Source organism: Ovis canadensis, chromosome 25 (genome assembly GCF_042477335.2).
Source record: "Ovis canadensis isolate MfBH-ARS-UI-01 breed Bighorn chromosome 25, ARS-UI_OviCan_v2, whole genome shotgun sequence".
Taxonomy (NCBI): Eukaryota; Metazoa; Chordata; class Mammalia; order Artiodactyla; family Bovidae; genus Ovis; species Ovis canadensis.
Window position 1 is genome coordinate 20,482,720 of NC_091269.1, and position 18,056 is coordinate 20,500,775.

The 18,056-nt window shown below is 71.7% G+C and overlaps 9 non-coding genes across 9 annotated transcripts; all 9 read right to left on the reverse strand.

Moving 5' to 3' along the window:
* Positions 1-224: 224 nt before the first annotated feature.
* On the reverse strand, positions 225-343 carry LOC138430507 (5S ribosomal RNA). Its single transcript, XR_011253202.1, has one exon. It is a non-coding gene; the product is annotated as a 5S ribosomal RNA (ribosomal RNA).
* Positions 344-2,308: 1,965 nt separating this feature from the next.
* LOC138430508 (5S ribosomal RNA) lies at positions 2,309-2,427 on the reverse strand. The gene has a single exon (XR_011253203.1). It is a non-coding gene; the product is annotated as a 5S ribosomal RNA (ribosomal RNA).
* A 1,949-nt stretch (positions 2,428-4,376) lies between these two features.
* Positions 4,377-4,495, reverse strand: LOC138430510 (5S ribosomal RNA). The gene has a single exon (XR_011253205.1). It is a non-coding gene; the product is annotated as a 5S ribosomal RNA (ribosomal RNA).
* A 1,956-nt stretch (positions 4,496-6,451) lies between these two features.
* LOC138430597 (5S ribosomal RNA) lies at positions 6,452-6,570 on the reverse strand. The gene has a single exon (XR_011253286.1). It is a non-coding gene; the product is annotated as a 5S ribosomal RNA (ribosomal RNA).
* A 1,952-nt stretch (positions 6,571-8,522) lies between these two features.
* Positions 8,523-8,641, reverse strand: LOC138430568 (5S ribosomal RNA). The gene has a single exon (XR_011253259.1). It is a non-coding gene; the product is annotated as a 5S ribosomal RNA (ribosomal RNA).
* Positions 8,642-10,603: 1,962 nt separating this feature from the next.
* LOC138430511 (5S ribosomal RNA) lies at positions 10,604-10,722 on the reverse strand. Its single transcript, XR_011253206.1, has one exon. It is a non-coding gene; the product is annotated as a 5S ribosomal RNA (ribosomal RNA).
* A 1,961-nt stretch (positions 10,723-12,683) lies between these two features.
* Positions 12,684-12,802, reverse strand: LOC138430512 (5S ribosomal RNA). Its single transcript, XR_011253207.1, has one exon. It is a non-coding gene; the product is annotated as a 5S ribosomal RNA (ribosomal RNA).
* Positions 12,803-14,765: 1,963 nt separating this feature from the next.
* Positions 14,766-14,884, reverse strand: LOC138430513 (5S ribosomal RNA). The gene has a single exon (XR_011253208.1). It is a non-coding gene; the product is annotated as a 5S ribosomal RNA (ribosomal RNA).
* Positions 14,885-16,835: 1,951 nt separating this feature from the next.
* Positions 16,836-16,954, reverse strand: LOC138430467 (5S ribosomal RNA). Its single transcript, XR_011253165.1, has one exon. It is a non-coding gene; the product is annotated as a 5S ribosomal RNA (ribosomal RNA).
* Positions 16,955-18,056: the final 1,102 nt, after the last annotated feature.

The following is an 18,056-nucleotide window of genomic DNA, read 5'->3' on the forward strand; positions in this document are numbered from 1 at the left end:
TTTCCTGGACGCCGAAAGCCGAGGGGCTCGCGGGCCGCGCGGAGGCAACCCAGGTCTGCAGCGGGAGTCGGGGCCCCGGCCAGCCAACCTGAGAGGGGCTGGAAGGCAGGCGGCGGCTCTGAGCGCGGTGGGGTGCCAGGGGCCAGCGGCTGGTGCGGCTTGCGGTGCGGCTGGGGCCGGGGGCTAAAGGAGAGGGGAGGCAGGGCAAAACAGAAACAACAAAAAGCCTACAGCACCCGGTATTCCCAGGCGGTCTCCCATCCAAGTACTAACCGGGCCCGACCCTGCTTAGCTTCCGAGATCAGACGAGATCGGGCGCGTTCAGGGTGGTATGGCCGTAGACGGAGGCGGCTGCCGCCAGGCGCCCTAAGAGCCCTGCGCTGCGCCTGCCTTTCGCTCTGACCTGCCGTCCGGGCCAGCCGGCGGCCGCAGCTCTCCAGCTCTCCACGGAGCGCGCGCTGCACTTGAGCTGCACCACCCGCGACCGGACTCCCGGCGGCCCGGTGGCCGGCACACGCCGCCCCGCGCCCCGCCCCCGCCCACGTCCCCGCCCCCCCCCCCCCCCCCCCCCCCCCCGGCCAACACACCGCCGGCCCGGCCCGGGGGACCACAGGGCTTCCGGGACCGGGAGCAGCCGGCCGGGTGTGCCCGCCGGTGGGTGTAGCGGGGAGGGTGGAGTGAGGGGCGCCGAGGTCGTGGCGCTCTCCCACCCTGGGACCCTCCAGGCACCACCCGGCTCGGGGGCCGCCGCCCCTCCCCCAGCCCCTCGCCCACCTCCCCAAGGCGTTCGCTGCCCAGGGCCTCGGGGCCCGCTGGGGCCCGCGGTCCTCTGAGCCTCCTGCGGGCCTAGGCGCAGCCCAGCCGTGGCCCTGAGCGCCCATCCTGCCCGGCACCTGCGCGGTGCCCAAACCCACCTGCAGCCACCAGCGCCGGCGACCAGAGCTCGTCAGCCCCGCCCCTTCGCCCTACCGAGTCCCCCCCCTTGCCCCCACGCCGCCCTCCAAGCACCGGACCTTGCTGAGGGTGCAGACGAGCGACGTGCAGCCACACGGACAGGCACACAGACACACTCGCAGGCACCCACGCCAAGTGAGACAGCCGGCCGGCGCAAGCTCGTCAGCCAGGGCCACGGCCAGAGCACCCCCCCGTGAGAGGCCGGGGCCAGAGGAAGGGACGGCAGGCCGGGGGTCAGGAGAGACAGAGACGCAAAGAGATGAAGGTTCAGAGACAGGCTCCCAAGACGGCGAGAGGGCAGATGCAGATGCAGATGCAGATGCAGACAGACAGACAGACACGAGCGCGCAGGCACACCCAGGGAGGGAGAGCCAGAGAGACGGAGACACAGAGCGACCGACCCACAGCGAGACGGAAAGCGGGAGACGGACAGGGCACAGGGGACGGCATCCCATCCGAGACGGACACTCTGGCACAGACCGTCACACACCGCAGAGAGCGGCCCGTGCGCAAGGGAGGGGGCGTGAGCCTTGGGCCCGGCGAGCCCCGGCTGGACGCGGTGCCCTGGGGCTGGCAATCACCCGTGGGGACCCCCAAGACTTCCTCGCAGCCGAGGTCTCAAAGGTCCCCTTCGGCTTGGCTCCCTGAGGCGAGACCCAGCCCCCGCCCCCAGGCCAGAGGGTGAGTGTGGGAGAGAGTGTGCGTGTGAGTGTGTCGGTGGGCGACGGTGGGGTCGGGTCGACTGGGGGGGCCGGGTGGATACCCACAGTGGAGGGGGGAGGGTGTGGCGGCCGGGGCTTTGGAAGCCTGTGCGGTCCTCTTGCTGTCTCTCTCTCTCCCTCTTTCTCCGTCTCCCTTACTTGTGGTTTCCGGCTCTTGACCTGTCTGGGCTGCGGGAGGTGTGCCTGTGTTTGGGGGGAGGGGGGCGGGCGTGAGGGTGTGTGTGTGTGTGTGTGTGTGTGTGTGTGTGTGTGTGTTGTGCGCCCGCGCCTGCGGGAGACCGCGAGGTTGCCTGCCAGGATGCGTCTGGGGGTGGGGCTGGGGCCCCGGCCCCGCCCAGAATTGCCTGAGGCCTGCCAAGGGAGCCCCAGACAGAGACCCCCGCGCCCCCGCCGCCGCCGTTCCTCTGGTTTCCTGGACGCCGAAAGCCGAGGGGCTCGCGGGCCGCGCGGAGGCAACCCAGGTCTGCAGCGGGAGTCGGGGCCCCGGCCAGCCAACCTGAGAGGGGCTGGAAGGCAGGCGGCGGCTCTGAGCGCGGTGGGGTGCCAGGGGCCAGCGGCTGGTGCGGCTTGCGGTGCGGCTGGGGCCGGGGGCTAAAGGAGAGGGGAGGCAGGGCAAAACAGAAACAACAAAAAGCCTACAGCACCCGGTATTCCCAGGCGGTCTCCCATCCAAGTACTAACCGGGCCCGACCCTGCTTAGCTTCCGAGATCAGACGAGATCGGGCGCGTTCAGGGTGGTATGGCCGTAGACGGAGGCGGCTGCCGCCAGGGGCCCTAAGAGCCCTGCGCTGCGCCTGCCTTTCGCTCTGACCTGCCGCCCGGGCCAGCCGGCGGCCGCAGCTCTCCAGCTCTCCACGGAGCGCGCGCTGCACTTGAGCTGCACCACCCGCGACCGGACTCCCGGCGGCCCGGTGGCCGGCACACGCCGCCCCGCGCCCCGCCCCCGCCCACGTCCCCGCCCCCCCCCCCCCCCCCCCCGGCCAACACACCGCCGGCCCGGCCCGGGGGACCACAGGGCTTCCGGGACCGGGAGCAGCCGGCCGGGTGTGCCCGCCGGTGGGTGTAGCGGGGAGGGTGGAGTGAGGGGCGCCGAGGTCGTGGCGCTCTCCCACCCTGGGACCCTCCAGGCACCACCCGGCTCGGGGGCCGCCGCCCCTCCCCCAGCCCCTCGCCCACCTCCCCAAGGCGTTCGCTGCCCAGGGCCTCGGGGCCCGCTGGGGCCCGCGGTCCTCTGAGCCTCCTGCGGGCCTAGGCGCAGCCCAGCCGTGGCCCTGAGCGCCCATCCTGCCCGGCACCTGCGCGGTGCCCAAACCCACCTGCAGCCACCAGCGCCGGCGACCAGAGCTCGTCAGCCCCGCCCCTTCGCCCTACCGAGGCCCCCCCCTTGCCCCCACGCCGCCCTCCAAGCACCGGACCTTGCTGAGGGTGCAGACGAGCGACGTGCAGCCACACGGACAGGCACACAGACACACTCGCAGGCACCCACGCCAAGTGAGACAGCCGGCCGGCGCAAGCTCGTCAGCCAGGGCCACGGCCAGAGCACCCACCCGTGAGAGGCCGGGGCCAGAGGAAGGGACGGCAGGCCGGGGGTCAGGAGAGACAGAGACGCAAAGAGATGAAGGTTCAGAGACAGGCTCCCAAGACGGCGAGAGGGCAGATGCAGATGCAGACAGACAGACAGACACGAGCGCGCAGGCACACCCAGGGAGGGAGAGCCAGAGAGACGGAGACACAGAGCGACCGACCCACAGCGAGACGGAAAGCGGGAGACGGACAGGGCACAGGGGACGGCATCCCATCCGAGACGGACACTCTGGCACAGACCGTCACACACCGCAGAGAGCGGCCCGTGCGCAAGGGAGGGGGCGTGAGCCTTGGGCCCGGCGAGCCCCGGCTGGACGCGGTGCCCTGGGGCTGGCAATCACCCGTGGGGACCCCAAGACTTCCTCGCAGCCGAGGTCTCAAAGGTCCCCTTCGGCTTGGCTCCCTGAGGCGAGACCCAGCCCCCGCCCCCAGGCCAGAGGGTGAGTGTGGGAGAGAGTGTGCGTGTGAGTGTGTCGGTGGGCGACGGTGGTGGGGTCGGGTCGACTGGGGGGGCCGGGTGGATACCCACAGTGGAGGGGGGAGGGTGTGGCGGCCGGGGCTTTGGAAGCCTGTGCGGTCCTCTTGCTGTCTCTCTCTCTCCCTCTTTCTCCGTCTCCCTTACTTGTGGTTTCCGGCTCTTGACCTGTCTGGGCTGCGGGAGGTGTGCCTGTGTTTGGGGGGAGGGGGGCGGGCGTGAGGGTGTGTGTGTGTGTGTGTGTGTGTGTGTGTGTGTGTGTGTTGTGCGCCCGCGCCTGCGGGAGACCGCGAGGTTGCCTGCCAGGATGCGTCTGGGGGTGGGGCTGGGGCCCCGGCCCCGCCCAGAATTGCCTGAGGCCTGCCAAGGGAGCCCCAGACAGAGACCCCCGCGCCCCCGCCGCCGCCGTTCCTCTGGTTTCCTGGACGCCGAAAGCCGAGGGGCTCGCGGGCCGCGCGGAGGCAACCCAGGTCTGCAGCGGGAGTCGGGGCCCCGGCCAGCCAACCTGAGAGGGGCTGGAAGGCAGGCGGCGGCTCTGAGCGCGGTGGGGTGCCAGGGGCCAGCGGCTGGTGCGGCTTGCGGTGCGGCTGGGGCCGGGGGCTAAAGGAGAGGGGAGGCAGGGCAAAACAGAAACAACAAAAAGCCTACAGCACCCGGTATTCCCAGGCGGTCTCCCATCCAAGTACTAACCGGGCCCGACCCTGCTTAGCTTCCGAGATCAGACGAGATCGGGCGCGTTCAGGGTGGTATGGCCGTAGACGGAGGCGGCTGCCGCCAGGCGCCCTAAGAGCCCTGCGCTGCGCCTGCCTTTCGCTCTGACCTGCCGCCCGGGCCAGCCGGCGGCCGCAGCTCTCCAGCTCTCCACGGAGCGCGCGCTGCACTTGAGCTGCACCACCCGCGACCGGACTCCCGGCGGCCCGGTGGCCGGCACACGCCGCCCCGCGCCCCGCCCCCGCCCCCGTCCCCGCCCCCCCCCCCCCCCCCCCGGCCAACACACCGCCGGCCCGGCCCGGGGGACCACAGGGCTTCCGGGACCGGGAGCAGCCGGCCGGGTGTGCCCGCCGGTGGGTGTAGCGGGGAGGGTGGAGTGAGGGGCGCCGAGGTCGTGGCGCTCTCCCACCCTGGGACCCTCCAGGCACCACCCGGCTCGGGGGCCGCCGCCCCTCCCCCAGCCCCTCGCCCACCTCCCCAAGGCGTTCGCTGCCCAGGGCCTCGGGGCCCGCTGGGGCCCGCGGTCCTCTGAGCCTCCTGCGGGCCTAGGCGCAGCCCAGCCGTGGCCCTGAGCGCCCATCCTGCCCGGCACCTGCGCGGTGCCCAAACCCACCTGCAGCCACCAGCGCCGGCGACCAGAGCTCGTCAGCCCCGCCCCTTCGCCCTACCGAGGCCCCCCCCTTGCCCCCACGCCGCCCTCCAAGCACCGGACCTTGCTGAGGGTGCAGACGAGCGACGTGCAGCCACACGGACAGGCACACAGACACACTCGCAGGCACCCACGCCAAGTGAGACAGCCGGCCGGCGCAAGCTCGTCAGCCAGGGCCACGGCCAGAGCACCCACCCGTGAGAGGCCGGGGCCAGAGGAAGGGACGGCAGGCCGGGGGTCAGGAGAGACAGAGACGCAAAGAGATGAAGGTTCAGAGACAGGCTCCCAAGACGGCGAGAGGGCAGATGCAGATGCAGATGCAGATGCAGACAGACAGACAGACACGAGCGCGCAGGCACACCCAGGGAGGGAGAGCCAGAGAGACGGAGACACAGAGCGACCGACCCACAGCGAGACGGAAAGCGGGAGACGGACAGGGCACAGGGGACGGCATCCCATCCGAGACGGACACTCTGGCACAGACCGTCACACACCGCAGAGAGCGGCCCGTGCGCAAGGGAGGGGGCGTGAGCCTTGGGCCCGGCGAGCCCCGGCTGGACGCGGTGCCCTGGGGCTGGCAATCACCCGTGGGGACCCCAAGACTTCCTCGCAGCCGAGGTCTCAAAGGTCCCCTTCGGCTTGGCTCCCTGAGGCGAGACCCAGCCCCCGCCCCCAGGCCAGAGGGTGAGTGTGGGAGAGAGTGTGCGTGTGAGTGTGTCGGTGGGCGACGGTGGTGGGGTCGGGTCGACTGGGGGGGCCGGGTGGATACCCACAGTGGAGGGGGGAGGGTGTGGCGGCCGGGGCTTTGGAAGCCTGTGCGGTCCTCTTGCTGTCTCTCTCTCTCCCTCTTTCTCCGTCTCCCTTACTTGTGGTTTCCGGCTCTTGACCTGTCTGGGCTGCGGGAGGTGTGCCTGTGTTTGGGGGGAGGGGGGCGGGCGTGAGGGTGTGTGTGTGTGTGTGTGTGTGTGTGTGTGTGTGTTGTGCGCCCGCGCCTGCGGGAGACCGCGAGGTTGCCTGCCAGGATGCGTCTGGGGGTGGGGCTGGGGCCCCGGCCCCGCCCAGAATTGCCTGAGGCCTGCCAAGGGAGCCCCAGACAGAGACCCCCGCGCCCCCGCCGCCGCCGTTCCTCTGGTTTCCTGGACGCCGAAAGCCGAGGGGCTCGCGGGCCGCGCGGAGGCAACCCAGGTCTGCAGCGGGAGTCGGGGCCCCGGCCAGCCAACCTGAGAGGGGCTGGAAGGCAGGCGGCGGCTCTGAGCGCGGTGGGGTGCCAGGGGCCAGCGGCTGGTGCGGCTTGCGGTGCGGCTGGGGCCGGGGGCTAAAGGAGAGGGGAGGCAGGGCAAAACAGAAACAACAAAAAGCCTACAGCACCCGGTATTCCCATGCGGTCTCCCATCCAAGTACTAACCGGGCCCGACCCTGCTTAGCTTCCGAGATCAGACGAGATCGGGCGCGTTCAGGGTGGTATGGCCGTAGACGGAGGCGGCTGCCGCCAGGCGCCCTAAGAGCCCTGCGCTGCGCCTGCCTTTCGCTCTGACCTGCCGCCCGGGCCAGCCGGCGGCCGCAGCTCTCCAGCTCTCCACGGAGCGCGCGCTGCACTTGAGCTGCACCACCCGCGACCGGACTCCCGGCGGCCCGGTGGCCGGCACACGCCGCCCCGCCCCCCCCCCCCCCCCCCGCCCCCGCCCCCCCCCCCCCCCCCCCCCCCCGGCCAACACACCGCCGGCCCGGCCCGGGGGACCACAGGGCTTCCGGGACCGGGAGCAGCCGGCCGGGTGTGCCCGCCGGTGGGTGTAGCGGGGAGGGTGGAGTGAGGGGCGCCGAGGTCGTGGCGCTCTCCCACCCTGGGACCCTCCAGGCACCACCCGGCTCGGGGGCCGCCGCCCCTCCCCCAGCCCCTCGCCCACCTCCCCAAGGCGTTCGCTGCCCAGGGCCTCGGGGCCCGCTGGGGCCCGCGGTCCTCTGAGCCTCCTGCGGGCCTAGGCGCAGCCCAGCCGTGGCCCTGAGCGCCCATCCTGCCCGGCACCTGCGCGGTGCCCAAACCCACCTGCAGCCACCAGCGCCGGCGACCAGAGCTCGTCAGCCCCGCCCCTTCGCCCTACCGAGGCCCCCCCCTTGCCCCCACGCCGCCCTCCAAGCACCGGACCTTGCTGAGGGTGCAGACGAGCGACGTGCAGCCACACGGACAGGCACACAGACACACTCGCAGGCACCCACGCCAAGTGAGACAGCCGGCCGGCGCAAGCTCGTCAGCCAGGGCCACGGCCAGAGCACCCACCCGTGAGAGGCCGGGGCCAGAGGAAGGGACGGCAGGCCGGGGGTCAGGAGAGACAGAGACGCAAAGAGATGAAGGTTCAGAGACAGGCTCCCAAGACGGCGAGAGGGCAGATGCAGATGCAGACAGACAGACAGACACGAGCGCGCAGGCACACCCAGGGAGGGAGAGCCAGAGAGACGGAGACACAGAGCGACCGACCCACAGCGAGACGGAAAGCGGGAGACGGACAGGGCACAGGGGACGGCATCCCATCCGAGACGGACACTCTGGCACAGACCGTCACACACCGCAGAGAGCGGCCCGTGCGCAAGGGAGGGGGCGTGAGCCTTGGGCCCGGCGAGCCCCGGCTGGACGCGGTGCCCTGGGGCTGGCAATCACCCGTGGGGACCCCAAGACTTCCTCGCAGCCGAGGTCTCAAAGGTCCCCTTCGGCTTGGCTCCCTGAGGCGAGACCCAGCCCCCGCCCCCAGGCCAGAGGGTGAGTGTGGGAGAGAGTGTGCGTGTGAGTGTGTCGGTGGGCGACGGTGGGGTCGGGTCGACTGGGGGGGCCGGGTGGATACCCACAGTGGAGGGGGGAGGGTGTGGCGGCCGGGGCTTTGGAAGCCTGTGCGGTCCTCTTGCTGTCTCTCTCTCTCCCTCTTTCTCCGTCTCCCTTACTTGTGGTTTCCGGCTCTTGACCTGTCTGGGCTGCGGGAGGTGTGCCTGTGTTTGGGGGGAGGGGGGCGGGCGTGAGGGTGTGTGTGTGTGTGTGTGTGTGTGTGTGTGTGTGTGTGTGTTGTGCGCCCGCGCCTGCGGGAGACCGCGAGGTTGCCTGCCAGGATGCGTCTGGGGGTGGGGCTGGGGCCCCGGCCCCGCCCAGAATTGCCTGAGGCCTGCCAAGGGAGCCCCAGACAGAGACCCCCGCGCCCCCGCCGCCGCCGTTCCTCTGGTTTCCTGGCCGCCGAAAGCCGAGGGGCTCGCGGGCCGCGCGGAGGCAACCCAGGTCTGCAGCGGGAGTCGGGGCCCCGGCCAGCCAACCTGAGAGGGGCTGGAAGGCAGGCGGCGGCTCTGAGCGCGGTGGGGTGCCAGGGGCCAGCGGCTGGTGCGGCTTGCGGTGCGGCTGGGGCCGGGGGCTAAAGGAGAGGGGAGGCAGGGCAAAACAGAAACAACAAAAAGCCTACAGCACCCGGTATTCCCAGGCGGTCTCCCATCCAAGTACTAACCGGGCCCGACCCTGCTTAGCTTCCGAGATCAGACGAGATCGGGCGCATTCAGGGTGGTATGGCCGTAGACGGAGGCGGCTGCCGCCAGGCGCCCTAAGAGCCCTGCGCTGCGCCTGCCTTTCGCTCTGAACTGCCGCCCGGGCCAGCCGGTGGCCGCAGCTCTCCAGCTCTCCACGGAGCGCGCGCTGCACTTGAGCTGCACCACCCGCGACCGGACTCCCGGCGGCCCGGTGGCCGGCACACGCCGCCCCGCCCCCCGGCCCCGCCCACGTCCCCGCCCCCCCCCCCCCCCGGCCAACACACCGCCGGCCCGGCCCGGGGGACCACAGGGCTTCCGGGACCGGGAGCAGCCGGCCGGGTGTGCCCGCCGGTGGGTGTAGCGGGGAGGGTGGAGTGAGGGGCGCCGAGGTCGTGGCGCTCTCCCACCCTGGGACCCTCCAGGCACCACCCGGCTCGGGGGCCGCCGCCCCTCCCCCAGCCCCTCGCCCACCTCCCCAAGGCGTTCGCTGCCCAGGGCCTCGGGGCTCGCTGGGGCCCGCGGTCCTCTGAGCCTCCTGCGTGCCTAGGCGCAGCCCAGCCGTGGCCCTGAGCGCCCATCCTGCCCGGCACCTGCGCGGTGCCCAAACCCACCTGCAGCCACCAGCGCCGGCGACCAGAGCTCGTCAGCCCCACCCCTTCGCCCTACCGAGGCCCCCCCCTTGCCCCCACGCCGCCCTCCAAGCACCGGACCTTGCTGAGGGTGCAGACGAGCGACGTGCAGCCACACGGACAGGCACACAGACACACTCGCAGGCACCCACGCCAAGTGAGACAGCCGGCCGGCGCAAGCTCGTCAGCCAGGGCCACGGCCAGAGCACCCCCCCGTGAGAGGCCGGGGCCAGAGGAAGGGACGGCAGGCCGGGGGTCAGGAGAGACAGAGACGCAAAGAGATGAAGGTTCAGAGACAGGCTCCCAAGACGGCGAGAGGGCAGATGCTGATGCAGATGCAGATGCAGATGCAGACAGACAGACAGACACGAGCGCGCAGGCACACCCAGGGAGGGAGAGCCAGAGAGACGGAGACACAGAGCGACCGACCCACAGCGAGACGGAAAGCGGGAGACGGACAGGGCACAGGGGACGGCATCCCATCCGAGACGGACACTCTGGCACAAACCGTCACACACCGCAGAGAGCGGCCCGTGCGCAAGGGAGGGGGCGTGAGCCTTGGGCCCGGCGAGCCCCGGCTGGACGCGGTGCCCTGGGGCTGGCAATCACCCGTGGGGACCCCAAGACTTCCTCGCAGCCGAGGTCTCAAAGGTCCCCTTCGGCTTGGCTCCCTGAGGCGAGACCCAGCCCCCGCCCCCAGGCCAGAGGGTGAGTGTGGGAGAGAGTGTGCGTGTGAGTGTGTCGGTGGGCGACGGTGGTGGGGTCGGGTCGACTGGGGGGGCCGGGTGGATACCCACAGTGGAGGGGGGAGGGTGTGGCGGCCGGGGCTTTGGAAGCCTGTGCGGTCCTCTTGCTGTCTCTCTCTCTCCCTCTTTCTCCGTCTCCCTTACTTGTGGTTTCCGGCTCTTGACCTGTCTGGGCTGCGGGAGGTGTGCCTGTGTTTGGGGGGAGGGGGGCGGGCGTGAGGGTGTGTGTGTGTGTGTGTGTGTGTGTGTGTGTGTGTGTGTTGTGCGCCCGCGCCTGCGGGAGACCGCGAGGTTGCCTGCCAGGATGCGTCTGGGGGTGGGGCTGGGGCCCCGGCCCCGCCCAGAATTGCCTGAGGCCTGCCAAGGGAGCCCCAGACAGAGACCCCCGCGCCCCCGCCGCCGCCGTTCCTCTGGTTTCCTGGACGCCGAAAGCCGAGGGGCTCGCGGGCCGCGCGGAGGCAACCCAGGTCTGCAGCGGGAGTCGGGGCCCCGGCCAGCCAACCTGAGAGGGGCTGGAAGGCAGGCGGCGGCTCTGAGCGCGGTGGGGTGCCAGGGGCCAGCGGCTGGTGCGGCTTGTGGTGCGGCTGGGGCCGGGGGCTAAAGGAGAGGGGAGGCAGGGCAAAACAGAAACAACAAAAAGCCTACAGCACCCGGTATTCCCAGGCGGTCTCCCATCCAAGTACTAACCGGGCCCGACCCTGCTTAGCTTCCGAGATCAGACGAGATCGGGCGCGTTCAGGGTGGTATGGCCGTAGACGGAGGCGGCTGCCGCCAGGCGCCCTAAGAGCCCTGCGCTGCGCCTGCCTTTCGCTCTGACCTGCCGCCCGGGCCAGCCGGCGGCCGCAGCTCTCCAGCTCTCCACGGAGCGCGCGCTGCACTTGAGCTGCACCACCCGCGACCGGACTCCCGGCGGCCCGGTGGCCGGCACACGCCGCCCCGCGCCCCGCCCCCGCCCACGTCCCCGCCCCCCCCCCCCCCCGCCCCCCGGCCAACACACCGCCGGCCCGGCCCGGGGGACCACAGGGCTTCCGGGACCGGGAGCAGCCGGCCGGGTGTGCCCGCCGGTGGGTGTAGCGGGGAGGGTGGAGTGAGGGGCGCCGAGGTCGTGGCGCTCTCCCACCCTGGGACCCTCCAGGCACCACCCGGCTCGGGGGCCGCCGCCCCTCCCCCAGCCCCTCGCCCACCTCCCCAAGGCGTTCGCTGCCCAGGGCCTCGGGGCCCGCTGGGGCCCGCGGTCCTCTGAGCCTCCTGCGGGCCTAGGCGCAGCCCAGCCGTGGCCCTGAGCGCCCATCCTGCCCGGCACCTGCGCGGTGCCCAAACCCACCTGCAGCCACCAGCGCCGGCGACCAGAGCTCGTCAGCCCCGCCCCTTCGCCCTACCGAGGCCCCCCCCTTGCCCCCACGCCGCCCTCCAAGCACCGGACCTTGCTGAGGGTGCAGACGAGCGACGTGCAGCCACACGGACAGGCACACAGACACACTCGCAGGCACCCACGCCAAGTGAGACAGCCGGCCGGCGCAAGCTCGTCAGCCAGGGCCACGGCCAGAGCACCCACCCGTGAGAGGCCGGGGCCAGAGGAAGGGACGGCAGGCCGGGGGTCAGGAGAGACAGAGACGCAAAGAGATGAAGGTTCAGAGACAGGCTCCCAAGACGGCGAGAGGGCAGATGCAGATGCAGATGCAGATGCAGACAGACAGACAGACACGAGCGCGCAGGCACACCCAGGGAGGGAGAGCCAGAGAGACGGAGACACAGAGCGACCGACCCACAGCGAGACGGAAAGCGGGAGACGGACAGGGCACAGGGGACGGCATCCCATCCGAGACGGACACTCTGGCACAGACCGTCACACACCGCAGAGAGCGGCCCGTGCGCAAGGGAGGGGGCGTGAGCCTTGGGCCCGGCGAGCCCCGGCTGGACGCGGTGCCCTGGGGCTGGCAATCACCCGTGGGGACCCCCAAGACTTCCTCGCAGCCGAGGTCTCAAAGGTCCCCTTCGGCTTGGCTCCCTGAGGCGAGACCCAGCCCCCGCCCCCAGGCCAGAGGGTGAGTGTGGGAGAGAGTGTGCGTGTGAGTGTGTCGGTGGGCGACGGTGGGGTCGGGTCGACTGGGGGGGCCGGGTGGATACCCACAGTGGAGGGGGGAGGGTGTGGCGGCCGGGGCTTTGGAAGCCTGTGCGGTCCTCTTGCTGTCTCTCTCTCTCCCTCTTTCTCCGTCTCCCTTACTTGTGGTTTCCGGCTCTTGACCTGTCTGGGCTGCGGGAGGTGTGCCTGTGTTTGGGGGGAGGGGGGCGGGCGTGAGGGTGTGTGTGTGTGTGTGTGTGTGTGTGTGTGTGTGTGTGTTGTGCGCCCGCGCCTGCGGGAGACCGCGAGGTTGCCTGCCAGGATGCGTCTGGGGGTGGGGCTGGGGCCCCGGCCCCGCCCAGAATTGCCTGAGGCCTGCCAAGGGAGCCCCAGACAGAGACCCCCGCGCCCCCGCCGCCGCCGTTCCTCTGGTTTCCTGGACGCCGAAAGCCGAGGGGCTCGCGGGCCGCGCGGAGGCAACCCAGGTCTGCAGCGGGAGTCGGGGCCCCGGCCAGCCAACCTGAGAGGGGCTGGAAGGCAGGCGGCGGCTCTGAGCGCGGTGGGGTGCCAGGGGCCAGCGGCTGGTGCGGCTTGCGGTGCGGCTGGGGCCGGGGGCTAAAGGAGAGGGGAGGCAGGGCAAAACAGAAACAACAAAAAGCCTACAGCACCCGGTATTCCCAGGCGGTCTCCCATCCAAGTACTAACCGGGCCCGACCCTGCTTAGCTTCCGAGATCAGACGAGATCGGGCGCGTTCAGGGTGGTATGGCCGTAGACGGAGGCGGCTGCCGCCAGGCGCCCTAAGAGCCCTGCGCTGCGCCTGCCTTTCGCTCTGACCTGCCGTCCGGGCCAGCCGGCGGCCGCAGCTCTCCAGCTCTCCACGGAGCGCGCGCTGCACTTGAGCTGCACCACCCGCGACCGGACTCCCGGCGGCCCGGTGGCCGGCACACGCCGCCCCGCCCCCCCCCCCCCCCCCCCCCGCCCCCCCCCCCCCCCCCCCCCCCCGGCCAACACACCGCCGGCCCGGCCCGGGGGACCACAGGGCTTCCGGGACCGGGAGCAGCCGGCCGGGTGTGCCCGCCGGTGGGTGTAGCGGGGAGGGTGGAGTGAGGGGCGCCGAGGTCGTGGCGCTCTCCCACCCTGGGACCCTCCAGGCACCACCCGGCTCGGGGGCCGCCGCCCCTCCCCCAGCCCCTCGCCCACCTCCCCAAGGCGTTCGCTGCCCAGGGCCTCGGGGCCCGCTGGGGCCCGCGGTCCTCTGAGCCTCCTGCGGGCCTAGGCGCAGCCCAGCCGTGGCCCTGAGCGCCCATCCTGCCCGGCACCTGCGCGGTGCCCAAACCCACCTGCAGCCACCAGCGCCGGCGACCAGAGCTCGTCAGCCCCGCCCCTTCGCCCTACCGAGGCCCCCCCCTTGCCCCCACGCCGCCCTCCAAGCACCGGACCTTGCTGAGGGTGCAGACGAGCGACGTGCAGCCACACGGACAGGCACACAGACACACTCGCAGGCACCCACGCCAAGTGAGACAGCCGGCCGGCGCAAGCTCGTCAGCCAGGGCCACGGCCAGAGCACCCCCCCGTGAGAGGCCGGGGCCAGAGGAAGGGACGGCAGGCCGGGGGTCAGGAGAGACAGAGACGCAAAGAGATGAAGGTTCAGAGACAGGCTCCCAAGACGGCGAGAGGGCAGATGCAGATGCAGATGCAGATGCAGACAGACAGACAGACACGAGCGCGCAGGCACACCCAGGGAGGGAGAGCCAGAGAGACGGAGACACAGAGCGACCGACCCACAGCGAGACGGAAAGCGGGAGACGGACAGGGCACAGGGGACGGCATCCCATCCGAGACGGACACTCTGGCACAGACCGTCACACACCGCAGAGAGCGGCCCGTGCGCAAGGGAGGGGGCGTGAGCCTTGGGCCCGGCGAGCCCCGGCTGGACGCGGTGCCCTGGGGCTGGCAATCACCCGTGGGGACCCCAAGACTTCCTCGCAGCCGAGGTCTCAAAGGTCCCCTTCGGCTTGGCTCCCTGAGGCGAGACCCAGCCCCCGCCCCCAGGCCAGAGGGTGAGTGTGGGAGAGAGTGTGCGTGTGAGTGTGTCGGTGGGCGACGGTGGTGGGGTCGGGTCGACTGGGGGGGCCGGGTGGATACCCACAGTGGAGGGGGGGAGGGTGTGGCGGCCGGGGCTTTGGAAGCCTGTGCGGTCCTCTTGCTGTCTCTCTCTCTCCCTCTTTCTCCGTCTCCCTTACTTGTGGTTTCCGGCTCTTGACCTGTCTGGGCTGCGGGAGGTGTGCCTGTGTTTGGGGGGAGGGGGGCGGGCGTGAGGGTGTGTGTGTGTGTGTGTGTGTGTGTGTGTGTGTGTGTGTTGTGCGCCCGCGCCTGCGGGAGACCGCGAGGTTGCCTGCCAGGATGCGTCTGGGGGTGGGGCTGGGGCCCCGGCCCCGCCCAGAATTGCCTGAGGCCTGCCAAGGGAGCCCCAGACAGAGACCCCCGCGCCCCCGCCGCCGCCGTTCCTCTGGTTTCCTGGACGCCGAAAGCCGAGGGGCTCGCGGGCCGCGCGGAGGCAACCCAGGTCTGCAGCGGGAGTCGGGGCCCCGGCCAGCCAACCTGAGAGGGGCTGGAAGGCAGGCGGCGGCTCTGAGCGCGGTGGGGTGCCAGGGGCCAGCGGCTGGTGCGGCTTGCGGTGCGGCTGGGGCCGGGGGCTAAAGGAGAGGGGAGGCAGGGCAAAACAGAAACAACAAAAAGCCTACAGCACCCGGTATTCCCAGGCGGTCTCCCATCCAAGTACTAACCGGGCCCGACCCTGCTTAGCTTCCGAGATCAGACGAGATCGGGCGCGTTCAGGGTGGTATGGCCGTAGACGGAGGCGGCTGCCGCCAGGCGCCCTAAGAGCCCTGCGCTGCGCCTGCCTTTCGCTCTGACCTGCCGCCCGGGCCAGCCGGCGGCCGCAGCTCTCCAGCTCTCCACGGAGCGCGCGCTGCACTTGAGCTGCACCACCCGCGACCGGACTCCCGGCGGCCCGGTGGCCGGCACACGCCGCCCCGCGCCCCGCCCCCGCCCACGTCCCCGCCCCCCGCCCCCCCCCCCGGCCAACACACCGCCGGCCCGGCCCGGGGGACCACAGGGCTTCCGGGACCGGGAGCAGCCGGCCGGGTGTGCCCGCCGGTGGGTGTAGCGGGGAGGGTGGAGTGAGGGGCGCCGAGGTCGTGGCGCTCTCCCACCCTGGGACCCTCCAGGCACCACCCGGCTCGGGGGCCGCCGCCCCTCCCCCAGCCCCTCGCCCACCTCCCCAAGGCGTTCGCTGCCCAGGGCCTCGGGGCCCGCTGGGGCCCGCGGTCCTCTGAGCCTCCTGCGGGCCTAGGCGCAGCCCAGCCGTGGCCCTGAGCGCCCATCCTGCCCGGCACCTGCGCGGTGCCCAAACCCACCTGCAGCCACCAGCGCCGGCGACCAGAGCTCGTCAGCCCCGCCCCTTCGCCCTACCGAGGCCCCCCCTTGCCCCCACGCCGCCCTCCAAGCACCGGACCTTGCTGAGGGTGCAGACGAGCGACGTGCAGCCACACGGACAGGCACACAGACACACTCGCAGGCACCCACGCCAAGTGAGACAGCCGGCCGGCGCAAGCTCGTCAGCCAGGGCCACGGCCAGAGCACCCACCCGTGAGAGGCCGGGGCCAGAGGAAGGGACGGCAGGCCGGGGGTCAGGAGAGACAGAGACGCAAAGAGATGAAGGTTCAGAGACAGGCTCCCAAGACGGCGAGAGGGCAGATGCAGATGCAGATGCAGATGCAGACAGACAGACAGACACGAGCGCGCAGGCACACCCAGGGAGGGAGAGCCAGAGAGACGGAGACACAGAGCGACCGACCCACAGCGAGACGGAAAGCGGGAGACGGACAGGGCACAGGGGACGGCATCCCATCCGAGACGGACACTCTGGCACAGACCGTCACACACCGCAGAGAGCGGCCCGTGCGCAAGGGAGGGGGCGTGAGCCTTGGGCCCGGCGAGCCCCGGCTGGACGCGGTGCCCTGGGGCTGGCAATCACCCGTGGGGACCCCAAGACTTCCTCGCAGCCGAGGTCTCAAAGGTCCCCTTCGGCTTGGCTCCCTGAGGCGAGACCCAGCCCCCGCCCCCAGGCCAGAGGGTGAGTGTGGGAGAGAGTGTGCGTGTGAGTGTGTCGGTGGGCGACGGTGGGGTCGGGTCGACTGGGGGGGCCGGGTGGATACCCACAGTGGAGGGGGGAGGGTGTGGCGGCCGGGGCTTTGGAAGCCTGTGCGGTCCTCTTGCTGTCTCTCTCTCTCCCTCTTTCTCCGTCTCCCTTACTTGTGGTTTCCGGCTCTTGACCTGTCTGGGCTGCGGGAGGTGTGCCTGTGTTTGGGGGGAGGGGGGCGGGCGTGAGGGTGTGTGTGTGTGTGTGTGTGTGTGTGTGTGTGTGTTGTGCGCCCGCGCCTGCGGGAGACCGCGAGGTTGCCTGCCAGGATGCGTCTGGGGGTGGGGCTGGGGCCCCGGCCCCGCCCAGAATTGCCTGAGGCCTGCCAAGGGAGCCCCAGACAGAGACCCCCGCGCCCCCGCCGCCGCCGTTCCTCTGGTTTCCTGGACGCCGAAAGCCGAGGGGCTCGCGGGCCGCGCGGAGGCAACCCAGGTCTGCAGCGGGAGTCGGGGCCCCGGCCAGCCAACCTGAGAGGGGCTGGAAGGCAGGCGGCGGCTCTGAGCGCGGTGGGGTGCCAGGGGCCAGCGGCTGGTGCGGCTTGCGGTGCGGCTGGGGCCGGGGGCTAAAGGAGAGGGGAGGCAGGGCAAAACAGAAACAACAAAAAGCCTACAGCACCCGGTATTCCCAGGTGGTCTCCCATCCAAGTACTAACCGGGCCCGACCCTGCTTAGCTTCCGAGATCAGACGAGATCGGGCGCGTTCAGGGTGGTATGGCCGTAGACGGAGGCGGCTGCCGCCAGGCGCCCTAAGAGCCCTGCGCTGCGCCTGCCTTTCGCTCTGACCTGCCGCCCGGGCCAGCCGGCGGCCGCAGCTCTCCAGCTCTCCACGGAGCGCGCGCTGCACTTGAGCTGCACCACCCGCGACCGGACTCCCGGCGGCCCGGTGGCCGGCACACGCCGCCCCGCGCCCCGCCCCCGCCCACGTCCCCGCCCCCCCCCCCCCCCCCCCCCCCCGGCCAACACACCGCCGGCCCGGCCCGGGGGACCACAGGGCTTCCGGGACCGGGAGCAGCCGGCCGGGTGTGCCCGCCGGTGGGTGTAGCGGGGAGGGTGGAGTGAGGGGCGCCGAGGTCGTGGCGCTCTCCCACCCTGGGACCCTCCAGGCACCACCCGGCTCGGGGGCCGCCGCCCCTCCCCCAGCCCCTCGCCCACCTCCCCAAGGCGTTCGCTGCCCAGGGCCTCGGGGCCCGCTGGGGCCCGCGGTCCTCTGAGCCTCCTGCGGGCCTAGGCGCAGCCCAGCCGTGGCCCTGAGCGCCCATCCTGCCCGGCACCTGCGCGGTGCCCAAACCCACCTGCAGCCACCAGCGCCGGCGACCAGAGCTCGTCAGCCCCGCCCCTTCGCCCTACCGAGGCCCCCCCCTTGCCCCCACGCCGCCCTCCAAGCACCGGACCTTGCTGAGGGTGCAGACGAGCGACGTGCAGCCACACGGACAGGCACACAGACACACTCGCAGGCACCCACGCCAAGTGAGACAGCCGGCCGGCGCAAGCTCGTCAGCCAGGGCCACGGCCAGAGCACCCACCCGTGAGAGGCCGGGGCCAGAGGAAGGGACGGCAGGCCGGGGGTCAGGAGAGACAGAGACGCAAAGAGATGAAGGTTCAGAGACAGGCTCCCAAGACGGCGAGAGGGCAGATGCAGATGCAGACAGACAGACAGACACGAGCGCGCAGGCACACCCAGGGAGGGAGAGCCAGAGAGACGGAGACACAGAGCGACCGACCCACAGCGAGACGGAAAGCGGGAGACGGACAGGGCACAGGGGACGGCATCCCATCCGAGACGGACACTCTGGCACAGACCGTCACACACCGCAGAGAGCGGCCC